Here is a 16,742-nt window from a genome sequence, read left to right as displayed (position 1 = left end):
TTATGAATCACTTTATTTTTAATGTTGAAATCTTTTAAATAAATACTAGATAGAATAATTGATAGACCATCTAGATAGAATAGTTGATAGACCACCAAGCAACTAGATTGAACACAAGTTAATATTTTTCATACATGACTGAAATTTTTTTCAGAATTTTTATTTTGAAAGTTTTAAAGCTACAAAGAAGTTGAAAAAAAAGTATACAATGACTACCCTTTATACCTTTACCTGTTTCACCAGTTTTAAATTTTGTAATATTTGCTTTATCTCATTATGCACACATACGCACAGACACACATGTATAAAGACATATATACATGCTTATGTTTAAGTATATGTACTTCAAGTTATTTTTTGTGGTGGCATCAGGAAAGGGACATATTAATTTTTCATATAGCTATTTGCTTGCTTTAATACTTATACTGGATGAAGTGTGTGTGTGTGTGGGGGGGGGGGGGCGGGGCAGATGGAGTCCTCTTCCCCACTGGGTGCTGCTGGAGGTGACCTTTTTATGGTATCCTGAATGTTCTGAGACTTGCATGGGAGAATGAGTGATTTTTATTTGCATAGAATTAAGTCCCTGGATTTTCAAGTCCCATTTTTCCTTAGTCCAGTCATAGAAGTAGTAGATGGGGTTTCAGTAAAGCTAGAAGCAAAGCCAGTGTGCATTTTTCTTCCCATGTTGAAGACAGGTCCAGTAGAGCATCAGGCTAGTTGCAGTCCATTAATCCATTGTGTGTGGGTCCACATGGCCGTGAGCCAGGAAGCCAAGTGTGAGCCATGAGCCAGGTGTGCCAAGAGGATCCGAAAGCATAAGAGCACCAAGAGAGCAAACTCCTTTGTTTAGGGGGCTAAGTATCCCAAAGCTTCCCAGAAATGTTTAGAAGTATATTGATTGACACTAAAGTACCATAATGTATGATTATATTTTTAATCCTCACCCAAGAATATGTTGTGTTTTTTGTTGTTGTTGTTTTGATGATTTCAGAGAGAAAGAGGAAGTGGTAGGGGAGAGACAAAGAGAGGAGAGGGAGAGAAACATCAATGTGAGAGAGAAACATCAATCAGTTGCCTCCTTTATGTGCCTGGACTAAATATTGAATCCGCAACCTAGGTATGTGTCCTGACCGGGAACCAAACCTACCACCTTTTGGTGTACAGGATGAAGCTCCAACTAAGTGAACCATCTGGCCAGGGTGGTCATACCCTATATTTAATTTCAACCAGAGCTTCTAGAAATAGAGCACTTCCCAGATCGACTCTACCATTAAGACTCTCATCCATAATATATTATGGTTCCCACGTCTTCTCTTTCTTTCTAAGAGTTGAATCATTCATCTTTTTTATTTTTGTCTTTCTGATAGGTATATATTTGTATCTCCTTATTGTTTGAAGTAAAAATTATTTGAAGGATACATGATTTTTTTACTATTAAAAGTATTTCATATCAAATTATTATTTTTAGTTGCTATTTGCTTGACAGCACACCTGCATTACTCTTAATCATTGCTGGTTGTTTGGATACAGATTGTGATTTAAATGTCTCAGTTATGAAATACTGTAATAGAATTGGAAATATCTCAGTAAAGATAAAACACTTTGAGCTATGAAAAAGAGGCAATTTGATATATCACTTTTGTATAAACAGTGACATCTAGAGCTGCCATTAGAATTCCCTAATATGTAAATAAGTTAAAAGTTATTATCTACTGCAGATTTAATGAATTGCAATAGAATTATAGCAAATGACCTTGCAGGTTCTTTAAACTTGATCAATTACAATGTAATTGTCAAAGCAGAATAGCAATTAATTTTCCTTAAGCTAGGAGATAATTAATATTGTTGTTAGGGAAAATGGCTATTAAGTTGTGGTTTAAGAGACTTAATTATTTTTTTTACAATTAAAACCCTTTGCTTAATTGACTGATTTCATATGGGCAAGAGAGCTGTTATAAAGCTATTGGTCTGTCTTCATGTAAAATTGATGTAATGACATACAACTAAAAGAATAAATATAACTTTGTGTGTGTGTGTGTGTGTGTTTGTATGTATGATGGATAGCTGTACCCAATATTGCTACTATCAACATCTATTTAATTAGAAATAAAAAATTATATACAATCTTTAAATCTGTAATCTTAATTTCCTAAATTAGTAGCATTCAAAGTGAGTGTAAAATGTAGAAAAGCTTGTTAAGATAAAATTTGATAGATTTCATCCCTACCTGTAATAATTATTTACAAGTGTGGGTCAGGAGTCAGGAGTACATTTTAATATAAAATGGCAGGTGATTCTATGGATACTTTTATTTTTTTATTTTTACCAGAAGACATTTTTGCCTTCATCTTCAGAAAGAGCAAGAGAGAGAGTAGGAGGAAAAGAGAGAGAAAGAAACATTGATGTGAGAGAGACACATCAACAGGCTGCCACCCACACCACCCCAACCAGGACCGGGAACAAACTGCAACCAAGGTATATGCCCTTAGCGAGAACTGAACCTGGGTCTCTCTAGACTGCAGGCCAGTGCTCTAACCGCTGAGCCAAACTGGCCAGGGCTCTATGTATAATTTTCTAGATGCAACATTACCCTAAGTTTATTAACATATGCTGTTTGTAAAATTAAACAAAAATTTCATATTGTGTACACGTTTTAAAATCTGCTGCCATCATTTAATCATGCATTGTAGTACTTCCAATATCAATCAATATAGTTTTATAACATTGCCAATTAATATAGAACAAATCTTAATACTATATAGATTTTAAGTGTATATAGAATACTTTATTCAATGAATATTTTTGTAATCAATAACTAAAATTAATCTCCAGGACTTAGGATCACCATATAACCATACTTTCTTTTCTGAAGTTAAGGGATTTCTAGAGAATCAATTATTACAAATACACAAATAAATCTTATAATAAAATGCATACATGCAATAATAAATCTTCATTATTTTCTCGAGAGCTCACATAATTTTCTGTCTTAAGTAGTGCTTGACAGCATTTGAATTTCTTCAGTAAGAAAAAAGCAAAAAACTTTTCTTGTATTTTCTAAATATGTTAAAACACAAGGATAATGAGCTATTAATAAATCCCAAACCTTAAATATACCTTGGTTCTTCATTATACTTTCTTCAAGAGAGCTGTAAATTGCTCCTTTACTTCTTACTTTTGCCATTCAGAGGGACTAGAAGGACACTGTGTTTATTTTTCATTAGTAAAAGTGAAATAATTTGAAGATAACGAGAAAAAGTGAAGTTTTTGTTCATCATTTTTGTTGTTGTTAATCTTCACCCCAGGATATTTTTCCATTGATTTTTTTTTTTTTTTAGAGAGAGTAGGAGGGAGAGAAAGAGAGAAACATCGATATGAGGCAGATATATAGATTGGTTGCCTCCCCCACGACCTCTGGTCAGGGAACAAACCCAGGTATGTGCCCTTGACCAAAAACAAACTCGAGGCCCTTTGGTCTGCAGGCTGTTGCTCTAATGGCTGAACCAAACTGGCTAGTGCTGTTCATCATTTTTATTTTCCAATAATATGCCTACTTTATTTATAACTTTAGATTTATAAAATATCTGTGTGATATCTATATAGTTCCCAGTTAATATGGATGAACAGACCTATATATTTGATAATTGACATAAGTAATATTTTCATAATTTACTTATTTAGATCTGGACAACAAAGCACACTATCAATAGAATGAAAAGGCCACCTATGGAATTGGAGAATATATTTGCAAACCACATATTCAATAAGGGGTTAGTATCCCAAATACAAAAGAATCTCTTACAACTCAATAGCCAAAAACAACTTAGTTTAAAAAGAGACAAATGAACCGACTAGATATTTTTTTCCAAAGAGGACATACATATAGTCACAGGTAAATGAAAAGGTGCTCAACATCACTAATCATCAGGCAAACGCAAATCAAAAGTACAATGAGCCCTGGTTGGTGTGGCTAAGTTGGTTGGCATCCTCCCATGCACTGAAAGGCTGCTAGTTTGACTCCTAATCAGGGCACATGCCTGGGTTACAGGCTTAATCTCCAGTGGGAAGAGTGCATGAGGCAGCCGATCCATGTTTCACTCTCACATAAATGTTGCTCAGTAAATTACAGTGAGGTACCTCTTCGCATTTATTGAGATGTCTATTATCAAAAAGAAAAGAGATAACAAATACTGGTGAGTAGTGGATAAAAGGGAACCTGTTACACTGTTGGTGGAGATGTAAATTAGTACAGCCACTAAGGACAGCAATGTGGAGGTTCCTTATAAAACTAAAAACAGAACTACCATATGATCCTGCAATTCTACTTTTGGCTATATACAGGAAATGAAATCAGGATGTTAAAGAGATATCTTCACTCTCATATTCATAGAAACATTATTCACAATAGCTAAGATATGGAAACAACCTAAGTTGTTTGACAGTTGTTCATTGACAGATAAATCTATAAAGAAGTACACACACACACACACACAAACACACACACATACACATATTATTATTAAGCTAAAATAGAAGAAAATCCTGCTAGTTGTGACAATATGAATGAACCTAGAGGGCATTATGCTAAGCAAAGTTAGCCAACAGAGAAAGACAAACACTATGTGGTAAAGTATAACAATATTTATTAAACATTTACAAAATTTTATCTGATATGAAAATTGTGTATTACTACTTTTAATATATAAAATCCATAATTTCAACTTAACTCTATATTGAAATGGGTAATTTATAATATTTAAAATCAAAGTTATGAGTATATGTTATAGAAATCTATTTATTTTTTGTTCTTTATATTTAAAAGTTGATGTATTACCATATATAAAAATTGCTATTAGATACCCGGCCAGTGTAGCTCAGTGGTTGAGCGTTGACCCATGCACCAAAAGGTTGCCAGTTCAGTTCCCGGTCAGGGTACATGACTAGGTTGTGGGCCAAATCCCCAGTCGGGGGCATGCAGGAGGTGGCCAATCAATGTTCTCTCTCATCAATGTTTCTATCTCTCTCTCCCTCTCCCTTCCTTTCTTTCTAAAATCAATAAAGAAAATAATGCTATTTGAGAAATATATATGAAGAGGAATGTAGACCCTCCTATTATCGAGGTTACCTAATCTATGGGAGAGAAAATATGTCTCTCATTATTAAATGATAGAAAGTATATTATCATTAATTAAATAAATTTATTTACTATATTAAAAATATTAACTTAATACAATTAATTTAGCACATAAAGGATCAATAAAGAGAAATTATATCACATACATATTTGTTTACATATCTTTTCTCCTTTCCTCCATTTTCCCAATGCTGTGGCTGTAAATCCCTTGAAATTAAAGAATTAACTCTGTTTATCTATTTCATATCACTGATGCCTTAGTATCTGGTTCCTTCTAGCCAATCAGGAGTTGTTAGTTTAAATATATCTTCTGAATGCTTCTAAAGCAGATACAACACGTTGTTTTTGTGACTATTTTCTGTATTGACTTTCAGTAAAACCTGAGAACATAACATTGAAGGGTGGATTGTTGAAAGTGTTTTATGTTGCAGGGGGGAGTTAATGACTTCCAGGTACATAGCTTTGTGGTCATATAACTTGCCTGAGGAACAGAATTCAGAATACCTAGACAAACGAGATGATAGAATGTTCTTAGATAATATTCTTTTAGATATTAATTCTCTCAATTGGACTGTAATAGAGTTCTGACAGCAAGCTGTGCAAGGTCAACCTTGGTGATGAAAACATGACGTGCATATCATTGACCATAATGCTTGAAGATAGTCCATATGCTTTGACTCTGAGAAGGGCAAAACAAAGCTAAATGTTTATAAAGAAAGTAAAGATGGCAATGAAAATGATTATAAGGGTTTTGAGTAGGAACAACATTATATTATGAAAAAACTTCAGATTTAGCTTTGGCACTGAAAGAATTTTGCCTAAGGCCACAGAGTGTAACAAAACGAACAGTGTAGAAATAATTTCTGTCATAGCCCCAAGCATGATAGAGCCTCAGGAATTTAGATTCATCAGTAGGAGGGTTGGTCAAATAAACATACAGAAAGTTGGCAAGATGCCACTTGCCTAGAAGCCATTTCCATTTCCAGAAAAAAGAAATTGGTTGAAGTCAAGCAGGGCACCAAGGATTCAAACACTGGTGGAAAGTCAGGGAAGAATTCCAGATGTACAGGAAAATGGCCACCAATGTGGTACCATAGAAAGAAAATGGGTATTGGACAAAAATGCAGTGTATTCAAGCACAATATAGCATCTAGAACTCATTGAATCCCAAAGAGAGTTGGGGTGGAGACATTATAGAAATTGTGGGAGGGGCAGGTAGATGCCAAGAAGTCAGAGGCAATTATCAAACATTTGCTTCTGTCAGATACGATAGCAGAAATCGGGAGGGTCTGAGCCTTTAGTTGGAAGAATGAGGTCTTAGAAGACAGAGCAAAAGAAACAAGGTAAAAAAAAAAAAAGTCAATTTTATATTGAAAAATGCAAGAAAGGTTTCCCCCTTGTTCTGTTTGACTGTAAGAGAACATCATAGAGTTTCTGTGAATTATTTTAATTGAGCTACATCTTCCTGATGAGACTGTCAGGTTGAGGTCTTGAAATATACCCCAGGTAACTAGGTGAATAGTCTTACTGCATTGTGTAATTTAATACTGCCACTTTGAACTGTTATTTCTTAGTATGGAACTGCTAATATTGTCATTGGAATATTATTTGGTGATTTATAATAGTAAATTTATGTTCTTGTTATTTAAGGGAGACAATTGACTTCCTTAAAAATGCAATGTGTTAAAAAATAAAGCAATGTTTTGTTTTGTTTTGTTTTCAGAAAAAGAAACTTTGCAAATATGCAATACAGACAAAAATATAATAGTGTATCTCTATTCCTTGCTATCCCCCAAGAATGAGAAGAAATAGAAATTGGGAAGTATTCTATTTTTTTATTGGAAAAAGTAAAAGTACTGGATAGGACTAAGGTGTAAAAGAGACATAAAGCAACAGAAGAGACGAGGAGAGGGCACAAAGACATAACCTGCTGTATGACTTAAGAAAGAGTTTTGTCTTTTTTTTTAAGTTTAAAAAAAAATCTTAAGGAGCAGAAGTAAGAAATGCAGAAGAATAAGAAAAAGAGATTTTATGGACTTTTGCTGTAAGCTATTACTTGTGTCCTTTTTGATATTCATTAAAACTTGTAGAAATTTAAAATACTTTAATTTATACTTGGCTGCGGGAGTGAAATAAATGCAGAGACACTTTCACTTTCAACACACTTTATCAATCTGTTAAAATGTGCATTTCTTTCTACTTGTAAAAGGCTGTAGGCTATCTATCCAGATTTACTGAAATAATTTTCAAGATATTTTTATGTATCTAAAAGAGCAAGGCACACTGCTGTTTAATAATTCTTGCAATTGAATTAGAGGCTGTTAAAAAATGAGACTTGCTCTCTCTGATTTTCATATTTAAAAAAGTTTTTTTAGAATAGAAAGAAGATCAAAGAATTTCATGAATCTAGCTGAGAAGACTCGGTAAGTTGGATCAACTGTGTACAATTTACCTGTCATTAATACATCAGCTCTGTTTTCAGCTCCAATTAGAAGTTGTCACTCCACTTTTAAGAAAAATCTGAATGAAGTGACCATCAGTGACGTTTCTTGGACCTCTCAGAGAACTAAGTTTGCAGGGGACACTGCCTCCCACAAATCTGAGGAGACAGTTGAATACAGAGAGTCACAGCCTGGATGTACTTACTTGGAGCAGAAGCCACCAAATGGTAGGAAGATTTTAATTTTAATTTTGGTGATTTCTTAGAATCTGAGGGTGGATGAACTTGACACTGAGAAACCCCCGGGGCCTGTACGTAGTCTGCGGTCATAGGGGGGTCTGCACATTTTTATAGGTTCACTTCTAGGTACCTCAGTAGATTCTCAAAGAGCCAAAAATCATGCCCTCTTGGCTCTGCCAAGAGAATGGGAAGAGTAATCATTGTGAAATATGTTCAGAGAATTGTCTATGAAAAAGGCCTCTTCTGCAGAAGACATTGCCAGTGGTTTTTCCTACACTGCTGGAGGAAGACTTGTCTCTGATTTCATGCCTCTCTAACCTAAGGGTAGGGCAGAAGCTAGGAATCTCTTGTGACTGCCGTAGTTCAGAGTCACAGGCCCACTAAAGGACATATTTTTTTTTTAATCCTCATCTGAGGATATTTTTTTTTCCCATTTATCTTCATATAGAGTGAGGGGGGAGAGAGAGAGAGAGACATCAATTGTTTACCTCCCACATGACCCTGACCAGGGTTGGGAACTGAACGACAACTGAGTTAATGCCCTTGACCAGAATTGAACCTACAACTTTTTGGTCTGCAAGGTGATGCTCTAACTGCTGAGCCAAACCAGCCAGAGCTAAAGGACAGATTTAAACTTAAAATTACAGAACACTTACCTCCCCATGACTTATATCCACCACACCGACAGGACTCTAGTAAAATAACAGAGGGGAAGCCCTGGCTGGTGTTGCTCAGTGGTTAGAGCATTGGTTCATGCACCTAAGGGTCGTGGGTTTGATTGCCAGTCAAAGACATGTATCTGAGTTGTAGGTTCATTCTCTGGTCCCAGTTGGGGTACATGCGGGAGGCAACTATGTGATGTGTCTCTCTGGCATCGATGTTTCTCTCTCTCTCCCACTTCCTCCCTCCTTTCCACTCTCTCTAAATAAAATCAAGGGAAAAAATGTCCTTGGGTGATGATTAACTAACTAACTAACTAACTGACTAACTAACTAACTAACTAAGGGTGACAGCACAAAGAGCTGCAAGATATAGATGCCCTTCGATGAGAACTTCTAAGGGCAAAAAAGGTGACAAAAACAAGGACACCAGAGACATTTGTGGGCTCTGTCACCTACAGCTATAATATACAGTAAATATACCTAAATCTTAGCCAGATTAACATAAAAGTTCACAGTAAAGGCATATTTATCTTAACTCTTACTACCAAATGCATTCTACAGGGCTTTCCACAACAAATGATAATACATAGCAAAAAAAAGTAGCCTGAAGTGACAAATTTATGTGTGAAACAGATGTTGGAATTATCAGACAGGAGATTTGAAATGATTTTGATAACTATTCCAGAGTTCTAATTAGAAAAGTATAAAATATGCAAGAACACAGAATGGATCCTCTAAGAAAGAATCAGAAAAAAATACTAGAAATCAAAACTTACTAATTGATGCCTGCCACAATGGCTACCATCAATCAAGCAACAAACAACAAACGCAAGCAAGGATATGGAGAAAAGGGAACCCTTGTGCACTGTTGGTGGGAACACGGATTGGTGCAGCCACTGTGGAAAACAGTATAGAGTTTCCTCAAAAAATTAAAAATGGGCTCCAGCTAGGTGGCTCGGTGGGTTGGAGTTTTGTCCCATGCACCAAAAAAGGGTGTGGGTTTGATTCAAGGTCAGTGCACTTATCTATGTTATAGGTTTGATCCCCAATGGAAGAGCATTGAGATTGGTAGGCAACCAATCAATGTTTCTCTCTCATACAATGATGTGTCTCTCTCTAAAACAATCAACAAAATGTATCCTCCAGTGATGATTATAAACATATTTTTTTTCGTTAAAAATGGAACTTCCTTTTGACCCAGGGATCCCACTTCTGGGAATACATCCTACGAACCCCAGTACACTGATCAGAAAAATATATGCAGCCCTTGTTCATAGCAGTGCTATTTACAATAGCCAAGATCCATGAGAGTGCAGATGGCCCTGGAGATTATTATGCTAAGTGAAATAAGCCAGTCAGAGAAAGACAAATAGCACATGATCTCACTTATATGTGAAATCTAATGAGCAAAATAAACTGACAAAATAGAACAAGAGGCATGGACGCACGAAACAGACTGAGGGATGTCAGAGAGAAGGGATATGGGAGAGACTAGATAAAAGAAGGTGAAAAGATTAGCCAAAGAACATAAATGCATAGCCCATGGTCACAGACCACAGTGTGGTTGGGGCCGGGGAGAGGTGTGTGTGATGAGGTGAACAAAGAGGGTAGAAACTGGGGACATCTGTAATAGTGTCAACAATAAAAACAAGTACAAAGAAACGTGTGAATAGAAAAGAAGAATGCCTTTGCTAGATCCATCAGTGACTCAACATGCTGAGAAAAGGATCAGTGAACTTAGGTCAATATGAACTTTCCAAACTGAAAGGCAAAGGGAAAAATAAATAAATGAAAAACAAAAACAGAATATCAAAGAACTATGAGGAAATTTCTTTCTTTCTTTTGAAATCCTCGCCTGGGGATATATTTCTATTGATTTTAGAAAGAGAGACAAAAGCATTGATTTGAGAGAGAACTATCCATCAGTTGCCTTTCTTACTTGCCCCAAGCAGGGATCAAACCTGAAACCTAGGTATGTGCCCTGATCGGTAACTGAACCCATAAACTTTTGGTGTATGGGATGACACTCCAACCAGTTGAGCCACTTGGCCAGAGAGACCTATGAGACAATTTAGAAAGATAAAACATAGATCATTGGAAAATCAGAAGAGAGAAAGAAGCAGAAGAAATATTTGCAGAAATGATAGCAGAAATATTTAAATTTCATGACATATGCCAAACTCCAGATCCGAGAACCTCAGAGAACATAAGGCAAGATAAATGCTAAAAAAAACTACACCTTTGCATATCATATTCAAACTGCAGAAAACCAAACACAAAGAGAAAATCTTGGAAAAAAAAATCCTAAGGAATAAAGTACCTTATTTTTAGTAGAAAAAGAATCAGAATGACAGTGAACTCTTCAGATGCCATGTAAACAAGCAGAAAGTAAAGTAAAATATTCCCTCTCCAACTCAGTATTCAGAGGAAGGAAAAAGAACCCACAAACCTAGAATACTCATCACCAGCAGACCTCCCACTAGAAGAAATATGAAAAGAAGTTCTTCAGGGAGAAGGAAATTATTATAGGTCTGATATACATATGGCAAGAAAAAAATGTCAAAAGGAATCTATGTAAGAAAGGTAGACTGTCAAAGAGGAATAAATAAAGTGAGAGGCACAGATTTTATTTCTATTAATTAATCTAAAAGATAATTTGAAGTAATATAAACCTGTATTTTATTATTATAGAATATAGATGAGAATGATAGTAATGCCATATAGGAGAAAAGGAAGAAATTACTAATATTCTGGTAAAGGTATATGCACTACATTTGAAGTGGTACTTTGATTTGAAAGAGGACTTAGATTCGTTAAATATATATATTACCTTCTCTAAAAAAACCACTGAATTTTTATATAAGGAAAAAGTATAATTGTTATGTTAAGAGAAGATGGAATGATATAAGTTGATCACTTAAAACCAAAGAATTTCAGGTAGTAAATATTAATCCAACTGTTATCAATTATACTTTAATTGTGAATGCTCTTAATACATCAATTAAGTGACAGATGTGTCATAATAAAATTTTAAAAAGTAAAAAAGAATACTATATATTTTCTATAAGAAACCCACTTTAAACACTCAAATCTAAGTTAAATGTAGAAGAATGGAGAAAGATACACCAGGATAACACTAGTCAAAAGAAAGCTAAAATATTTATATTAGTTTCAGACGAAATAGACTTCTATCAATTAAAAGAACCCTGAGGTACTACCACACACCTATTAAAATGACTGAAATCCAAAAAGGTGACATTATCAAATGCCGGAGTAGATGCAAAGCAATAGGAATTCTTGTTACTGGTGGGAATGCAAAATGACCCAGTCACTTTGGGAGACAATTTGACAATTTCTTACCCTGCAAAACATACTTTTACCATACAGTCCAGCAATTACATCTCTTGGTATTTACCTGAATTGCTGAAAACTTACATTCATACAAAAACCTGTGCACAAATGTTTATAGCAGCATTATTGATAATCACAAAATCTAGAAGTAACCAAGGTGCCCTTCCTTCGGTGACTGGATAAAAAGTGTTGTAAGTTCATACAGTGAAATATTATTCAGAGGTGAGGTTATATCCTTTATATAGATTAAAATACTTAATTCCTTGTCTATATCTATTATTTTATTTTCTGTAATATTAAACACATTTTTCTTACTCCAAATTCCTCAAAATGTTTTCATACATTCAGTGTATTCATGTTAAGAATGAATAGCAAGTGTTAAAAGTAATAAATTGTGTGGCCTGCATGAGCACAGTAATGATGTGACTATGTTTAGGATAAGGATGGTAAAAAATATCATGATGGAAACATAAATTTTGTATCCCAATTGTGTTTATTTTAACAAAACACCAAGCCAAGACCCACATAGCTGATGAGAGGTAGATTCTATTCTATTTACCCGACACGTTTGATTTAGACTTAAATTTACTGTAACTGTAACCCACTGTGTAAAATAATAGCAGCACTGTGCAAACATTAGGCTTAAACTAGTTTCTATTATAATTCATTTTGTTCTTGCTTCTTGTTCTGAACATTTAATGAAATATTTGTTTTTACTTCATGCATGACCATGTCATTTGAAAGTGTTCAGATTTATTATTTTATGTGGTTTGTACTTATATTACTGACATATTTGCCTATATGCTTTTTATGTTCTGTAAAAAATATGCATTTAACTTTAGTTTATTCTGTTGTTTTTGACCACTTTTTTTTTTTTATCCTCACCCGAGGACATTTTTCCATTTTTTGTACAGATAGAGTGGGAGGGAGAGAGAGGAAGAGAGAGAGAGGGAAATATCGATGTGAAAGGGACACATCGAGTGGCTGCCACCCGTACGACCAACCAGGGCCGGGGACAAACTGCAACCGAGGTACGCGCCCTTAGCGGGAACCGAACCCCGGTCTCTCCGGACCACAGGCGGACGCTCCAACCGCTGAGCTAAACCGGCCAGGGCTGTTTTTGACCATTTTGATATATTTACTATTCCTTTCTGTACTACTTTGGTTTGAATATTTATTTGCTTTATATTTTGGTTTTCTTTTTTGTTACCTGTATTTATTTGGAATAATACCAATGATTGTTTTACAATGCTACATATAGGAGTAGACTTCAGTTGTCAGCATATTTGTCTTTTTTTGTATTTATTATATACCATATTCATTAATAATAATATGTTCCTCTTTTTTTAAACTATTATTAAATGAGAGACTCAGAAATGACAAGTGAACAAATACAGTACTCTTTTTGTTGTTGTTGTTAATTCTCACCCAAGGGTACTTTTTTCCATTGTTTTTTGTTTTGTTTTGTTTTATTTTGTTTTTTTAGAGGGAGAGGGGGACAGAGAGAGAGAGAGAGAGAAACATCAGTGTAAAAAAGACACTCAAATGAGCACCAACCAGGGCTGGGGGTTGAACCTGCAACCCCAGTGATTGCCTTTACTGGGAATTGAACTTGTGACCCTTCAGTGTGTGGGCCGAAACGCTAACCATTGAGCACACTGGCAAGGGAAATATATTCCTCTTTTATGTGTGTTATGTTATACTTTTGTTCAGGGTTATTAAATTATATTACATGCCTAGAAGTTACATACAGAAGTTTAGCATGTAATGCATTAACACAGAAAAATGTTTCACATTTTCAAAAAATACTTCAAAATTGCTTTTTATAATTGTCTGATGAAATAATCTCCTCACACCAAATTTGTTTAAAAAAGGGACTCACTTACATTCACTTCATGGCATGCTTTACATGAAGGCAAATATAACAAATTATGGAACATACTTATTGGTACCAACAATTTATTATTAAAATATTATTTTATTTTATTTTTTTTTACAGAGAGAGGAAGAGTGAAAAAGATAGAAACATCAATGTGAGAGAAACATCAATCGGCTGCCTCCTGCACTCCCCCCACTGGGGATCTAGCCCACAACTGGTCATGTGCCCTGACCGGGAATTGAACCGGGACCTCTCAGTCCATGGGACGACACTCAATCCACTGAGCCACACCAGCCAGGCTTTTTAAATTTTTTTTATAGTTCGAGATTTGTCTCTGTGTAGTTCTATTGTAGAGATGTGGTACAGTAATCTCTTGACCACTTTTTTTTTTTTTTTGTATTTGTGATAGTCATAGTCCTATTTGCCCAAGTTCAGCTGATCTCTGTTCCTAAGCTTTTTATAAAAATGGAAGAAATGAATCATTATCCTTCAATGGAAATAGATAACTCTGACAAACACTGGAATCAGGTTAATGTAAAGGTGAAAGTATATACATTTTTTCTGTATATATAGATTCCTGCATTAGACACACAGGTAGCCCTAGGAAATAAAGTCAAGATACTCCCTTGTATTTTGATACTATTAGTTTTGTAAGTTTGCCTTATCCCAGACTTTTAGATAAATCACAACAGCAGATTTTACATCGGCTCATACATTTTGACTCTAAATGTTTGTGGTTTCTAAATAAAAGTTAGAGGATGAAAGTTGACAGTTTCATGCTAAGTATTATATGGTATCAATTATTTGCATGGTAGTATATCATTGTAATCAAAAGGGGCTGTGGAAGCTGGTGTGCAGAAGGGTTTGGCCAAAAAAGATTTTCTATTAAAGTAAATTATTTTCATTTTTGCAAGGTGACCTACTGCCATAACTCATATTTCACATATTAAAAGAGCAACATAAGGCTATATTGTTCATTTTCTAACTGGACTATTTGCTAACTAATGCAGTTCTTTGATAATTTTCCCATTAATTTCACTTGTTTGATTTCCAGTTAACTTTCCACATACAGCTTTATCTGCAAAACCCAAGTTATGTCAGAAATTTTAATTTTATTAAGAACAACTTTCTTTTCTTATAATTCCTTTATGTGCATGCAAGGTATTCTTCTTATAGAATATCTGATGTACTATCACTTTTTTCATCTCCAAATTAGTAGTTGTTTCTGTGAAGTTATCACTTTACCAATAACATGACATAATAACATTGGGAATAAAACATTACACAATTGAAAGCAGTACATAATATAACAAATTTAAATAACATAAAACATCATATTGCCTTAGAGACCTATATTTTGGCTTAATTATCATTTTCTTCTAATCCATTATTTGCAATTTTATTCCAACCATATAAAATAGGAAAATATCTTAATTCCCATTACTTAAACTGTGATCCTTAACTATTATTCCATTATTATATTATATGTCAAGAATCAGTAAATGTTTCTATAGAAGGTTAGAGAATAAATAGATTAGGTGTTGCAGACCATACAGTCTCTGCTGTAATCACTCTATCATTGTATCACGGAAGCAGCCATGGACAATGAACAAATGAATGTGTCTGTGTTTCAATAAACTTTATCTATGGACACTGAAATTTAAATTGTATAGAATTTTTATGTGTCATAAAATATTTGTTTGACTTTTTCAGTCATTTTAAAATATAAAAACAAATTTTAGCTTACAACCTATACAAAAACAAGCAGAAATCTAGATTTAACCAATGAGCTGTAGTTTGTCTATTATTGTTATATATTCATAATAAAAGAATCTGGAATTATACCTTTAAAGAAAAAAATCAATGTTTGATTCAATATTTATAAATATTTTTGTGTTTCAAAATTTTAGCGATAGATATCTTTTAAGAATATGCAGTAGTTCCTGCAAGAGAAAAAATAGTTGCAGCCTCTTCTTAAAAGATTTGAGTGAAAGAATATAATAGTGGGAAGAGCTCAGTCATTAGAATAAGTCAGATATAATTTATTTATTTATTTTTTAAAATATTTTGTATTGATTTTTAGAGAGAGGAACATTGATGTGAGAGCAGAACATCTCCTGCACATCCACTACCAGGGTTGAACCTGTAACCTGGGTATGTGCTCTGACTGGGAATCGAATCAGCAACCTCTGATACACAAGACCATGTCCAACCAACTGAGCCACATGGGCCAGGGCAAGTCAGACATAGTTTAAATGTCAACCTGGATTCTTACTAGCTTTGAAAATTATGCTTCTCTGATCCTGTTTCCTCATCTAAAATATGAAGACAGTATTTCTAAAATGTAAGATAATTGTGAGGATTGAAAAGATGTAAAGTCATGTCATAGTTCATAGCTATCATAATAATTTTAGAATTACTTTATGGTAGAAATCTGTTGCTAGGCAAATATTTTATAGACATATCTTATGGAAAAGTACTGATCCACAGTTAGCTGAGAAGATAATTTTCATTTATCAACTTCTATTTTACTTTTTCAGTGTTCTCATTATATAGATAAAAATAATCAGGAGGAATATAATGTTTAATAAATGAAGTATTAAAAAACTTATTAAGCAATTAGTAATATGCTTTTACCATGGTAATCATCTGAATATTACAAATTATTTTAACATATATATTTTATATGATTCAATTTATGTCTAAAGGTTTATAGTTATATATTTATAGGCTTAACTATTAGTAAATATTAAAATTTATGTTAAAACAATTCATTGTAGCCGTGGCTGGTTTGGCTCAGCGGTTAGAGCGTCAGCCTGCGGTCCAGAGAGACCTGGGTTTGGTTCCCGCTAGGGTCATGTACCTCGGTTGCAGTTTGTCTCCTGTCCTGGTTGGGTCGTGCAGGTGGCAACCACTCGATGTGTCCCTTTCATGTTGATGTTTCTCTTTCTCTCTCTTCCTCTCTCTCCCTCCCACTCCATCTGAACAAAAAATGAAAAAGTATCCTCGGATGAGAATAAAAAACAACAAAAAAAA

This window comes from Molossus molossus, unplaced genomic scaffold (assembly GCF_014108415.1).
Source record: "Molossus molossus isolate mMolMol1 unplaced genomic scaffold, mMolMol1.p scaffold_m16_p_7, whole genome shotgun sequence".
In the NCBI taxonomy this organism is placed as follows: Eukaryota; Metazoa; Chordata; class Mammalia; order Chiroptera; family Molossidae; genus Molossus; species Molossus molossus.
This window is presented reverse-complemented; position numbering follows the sequence as displayed.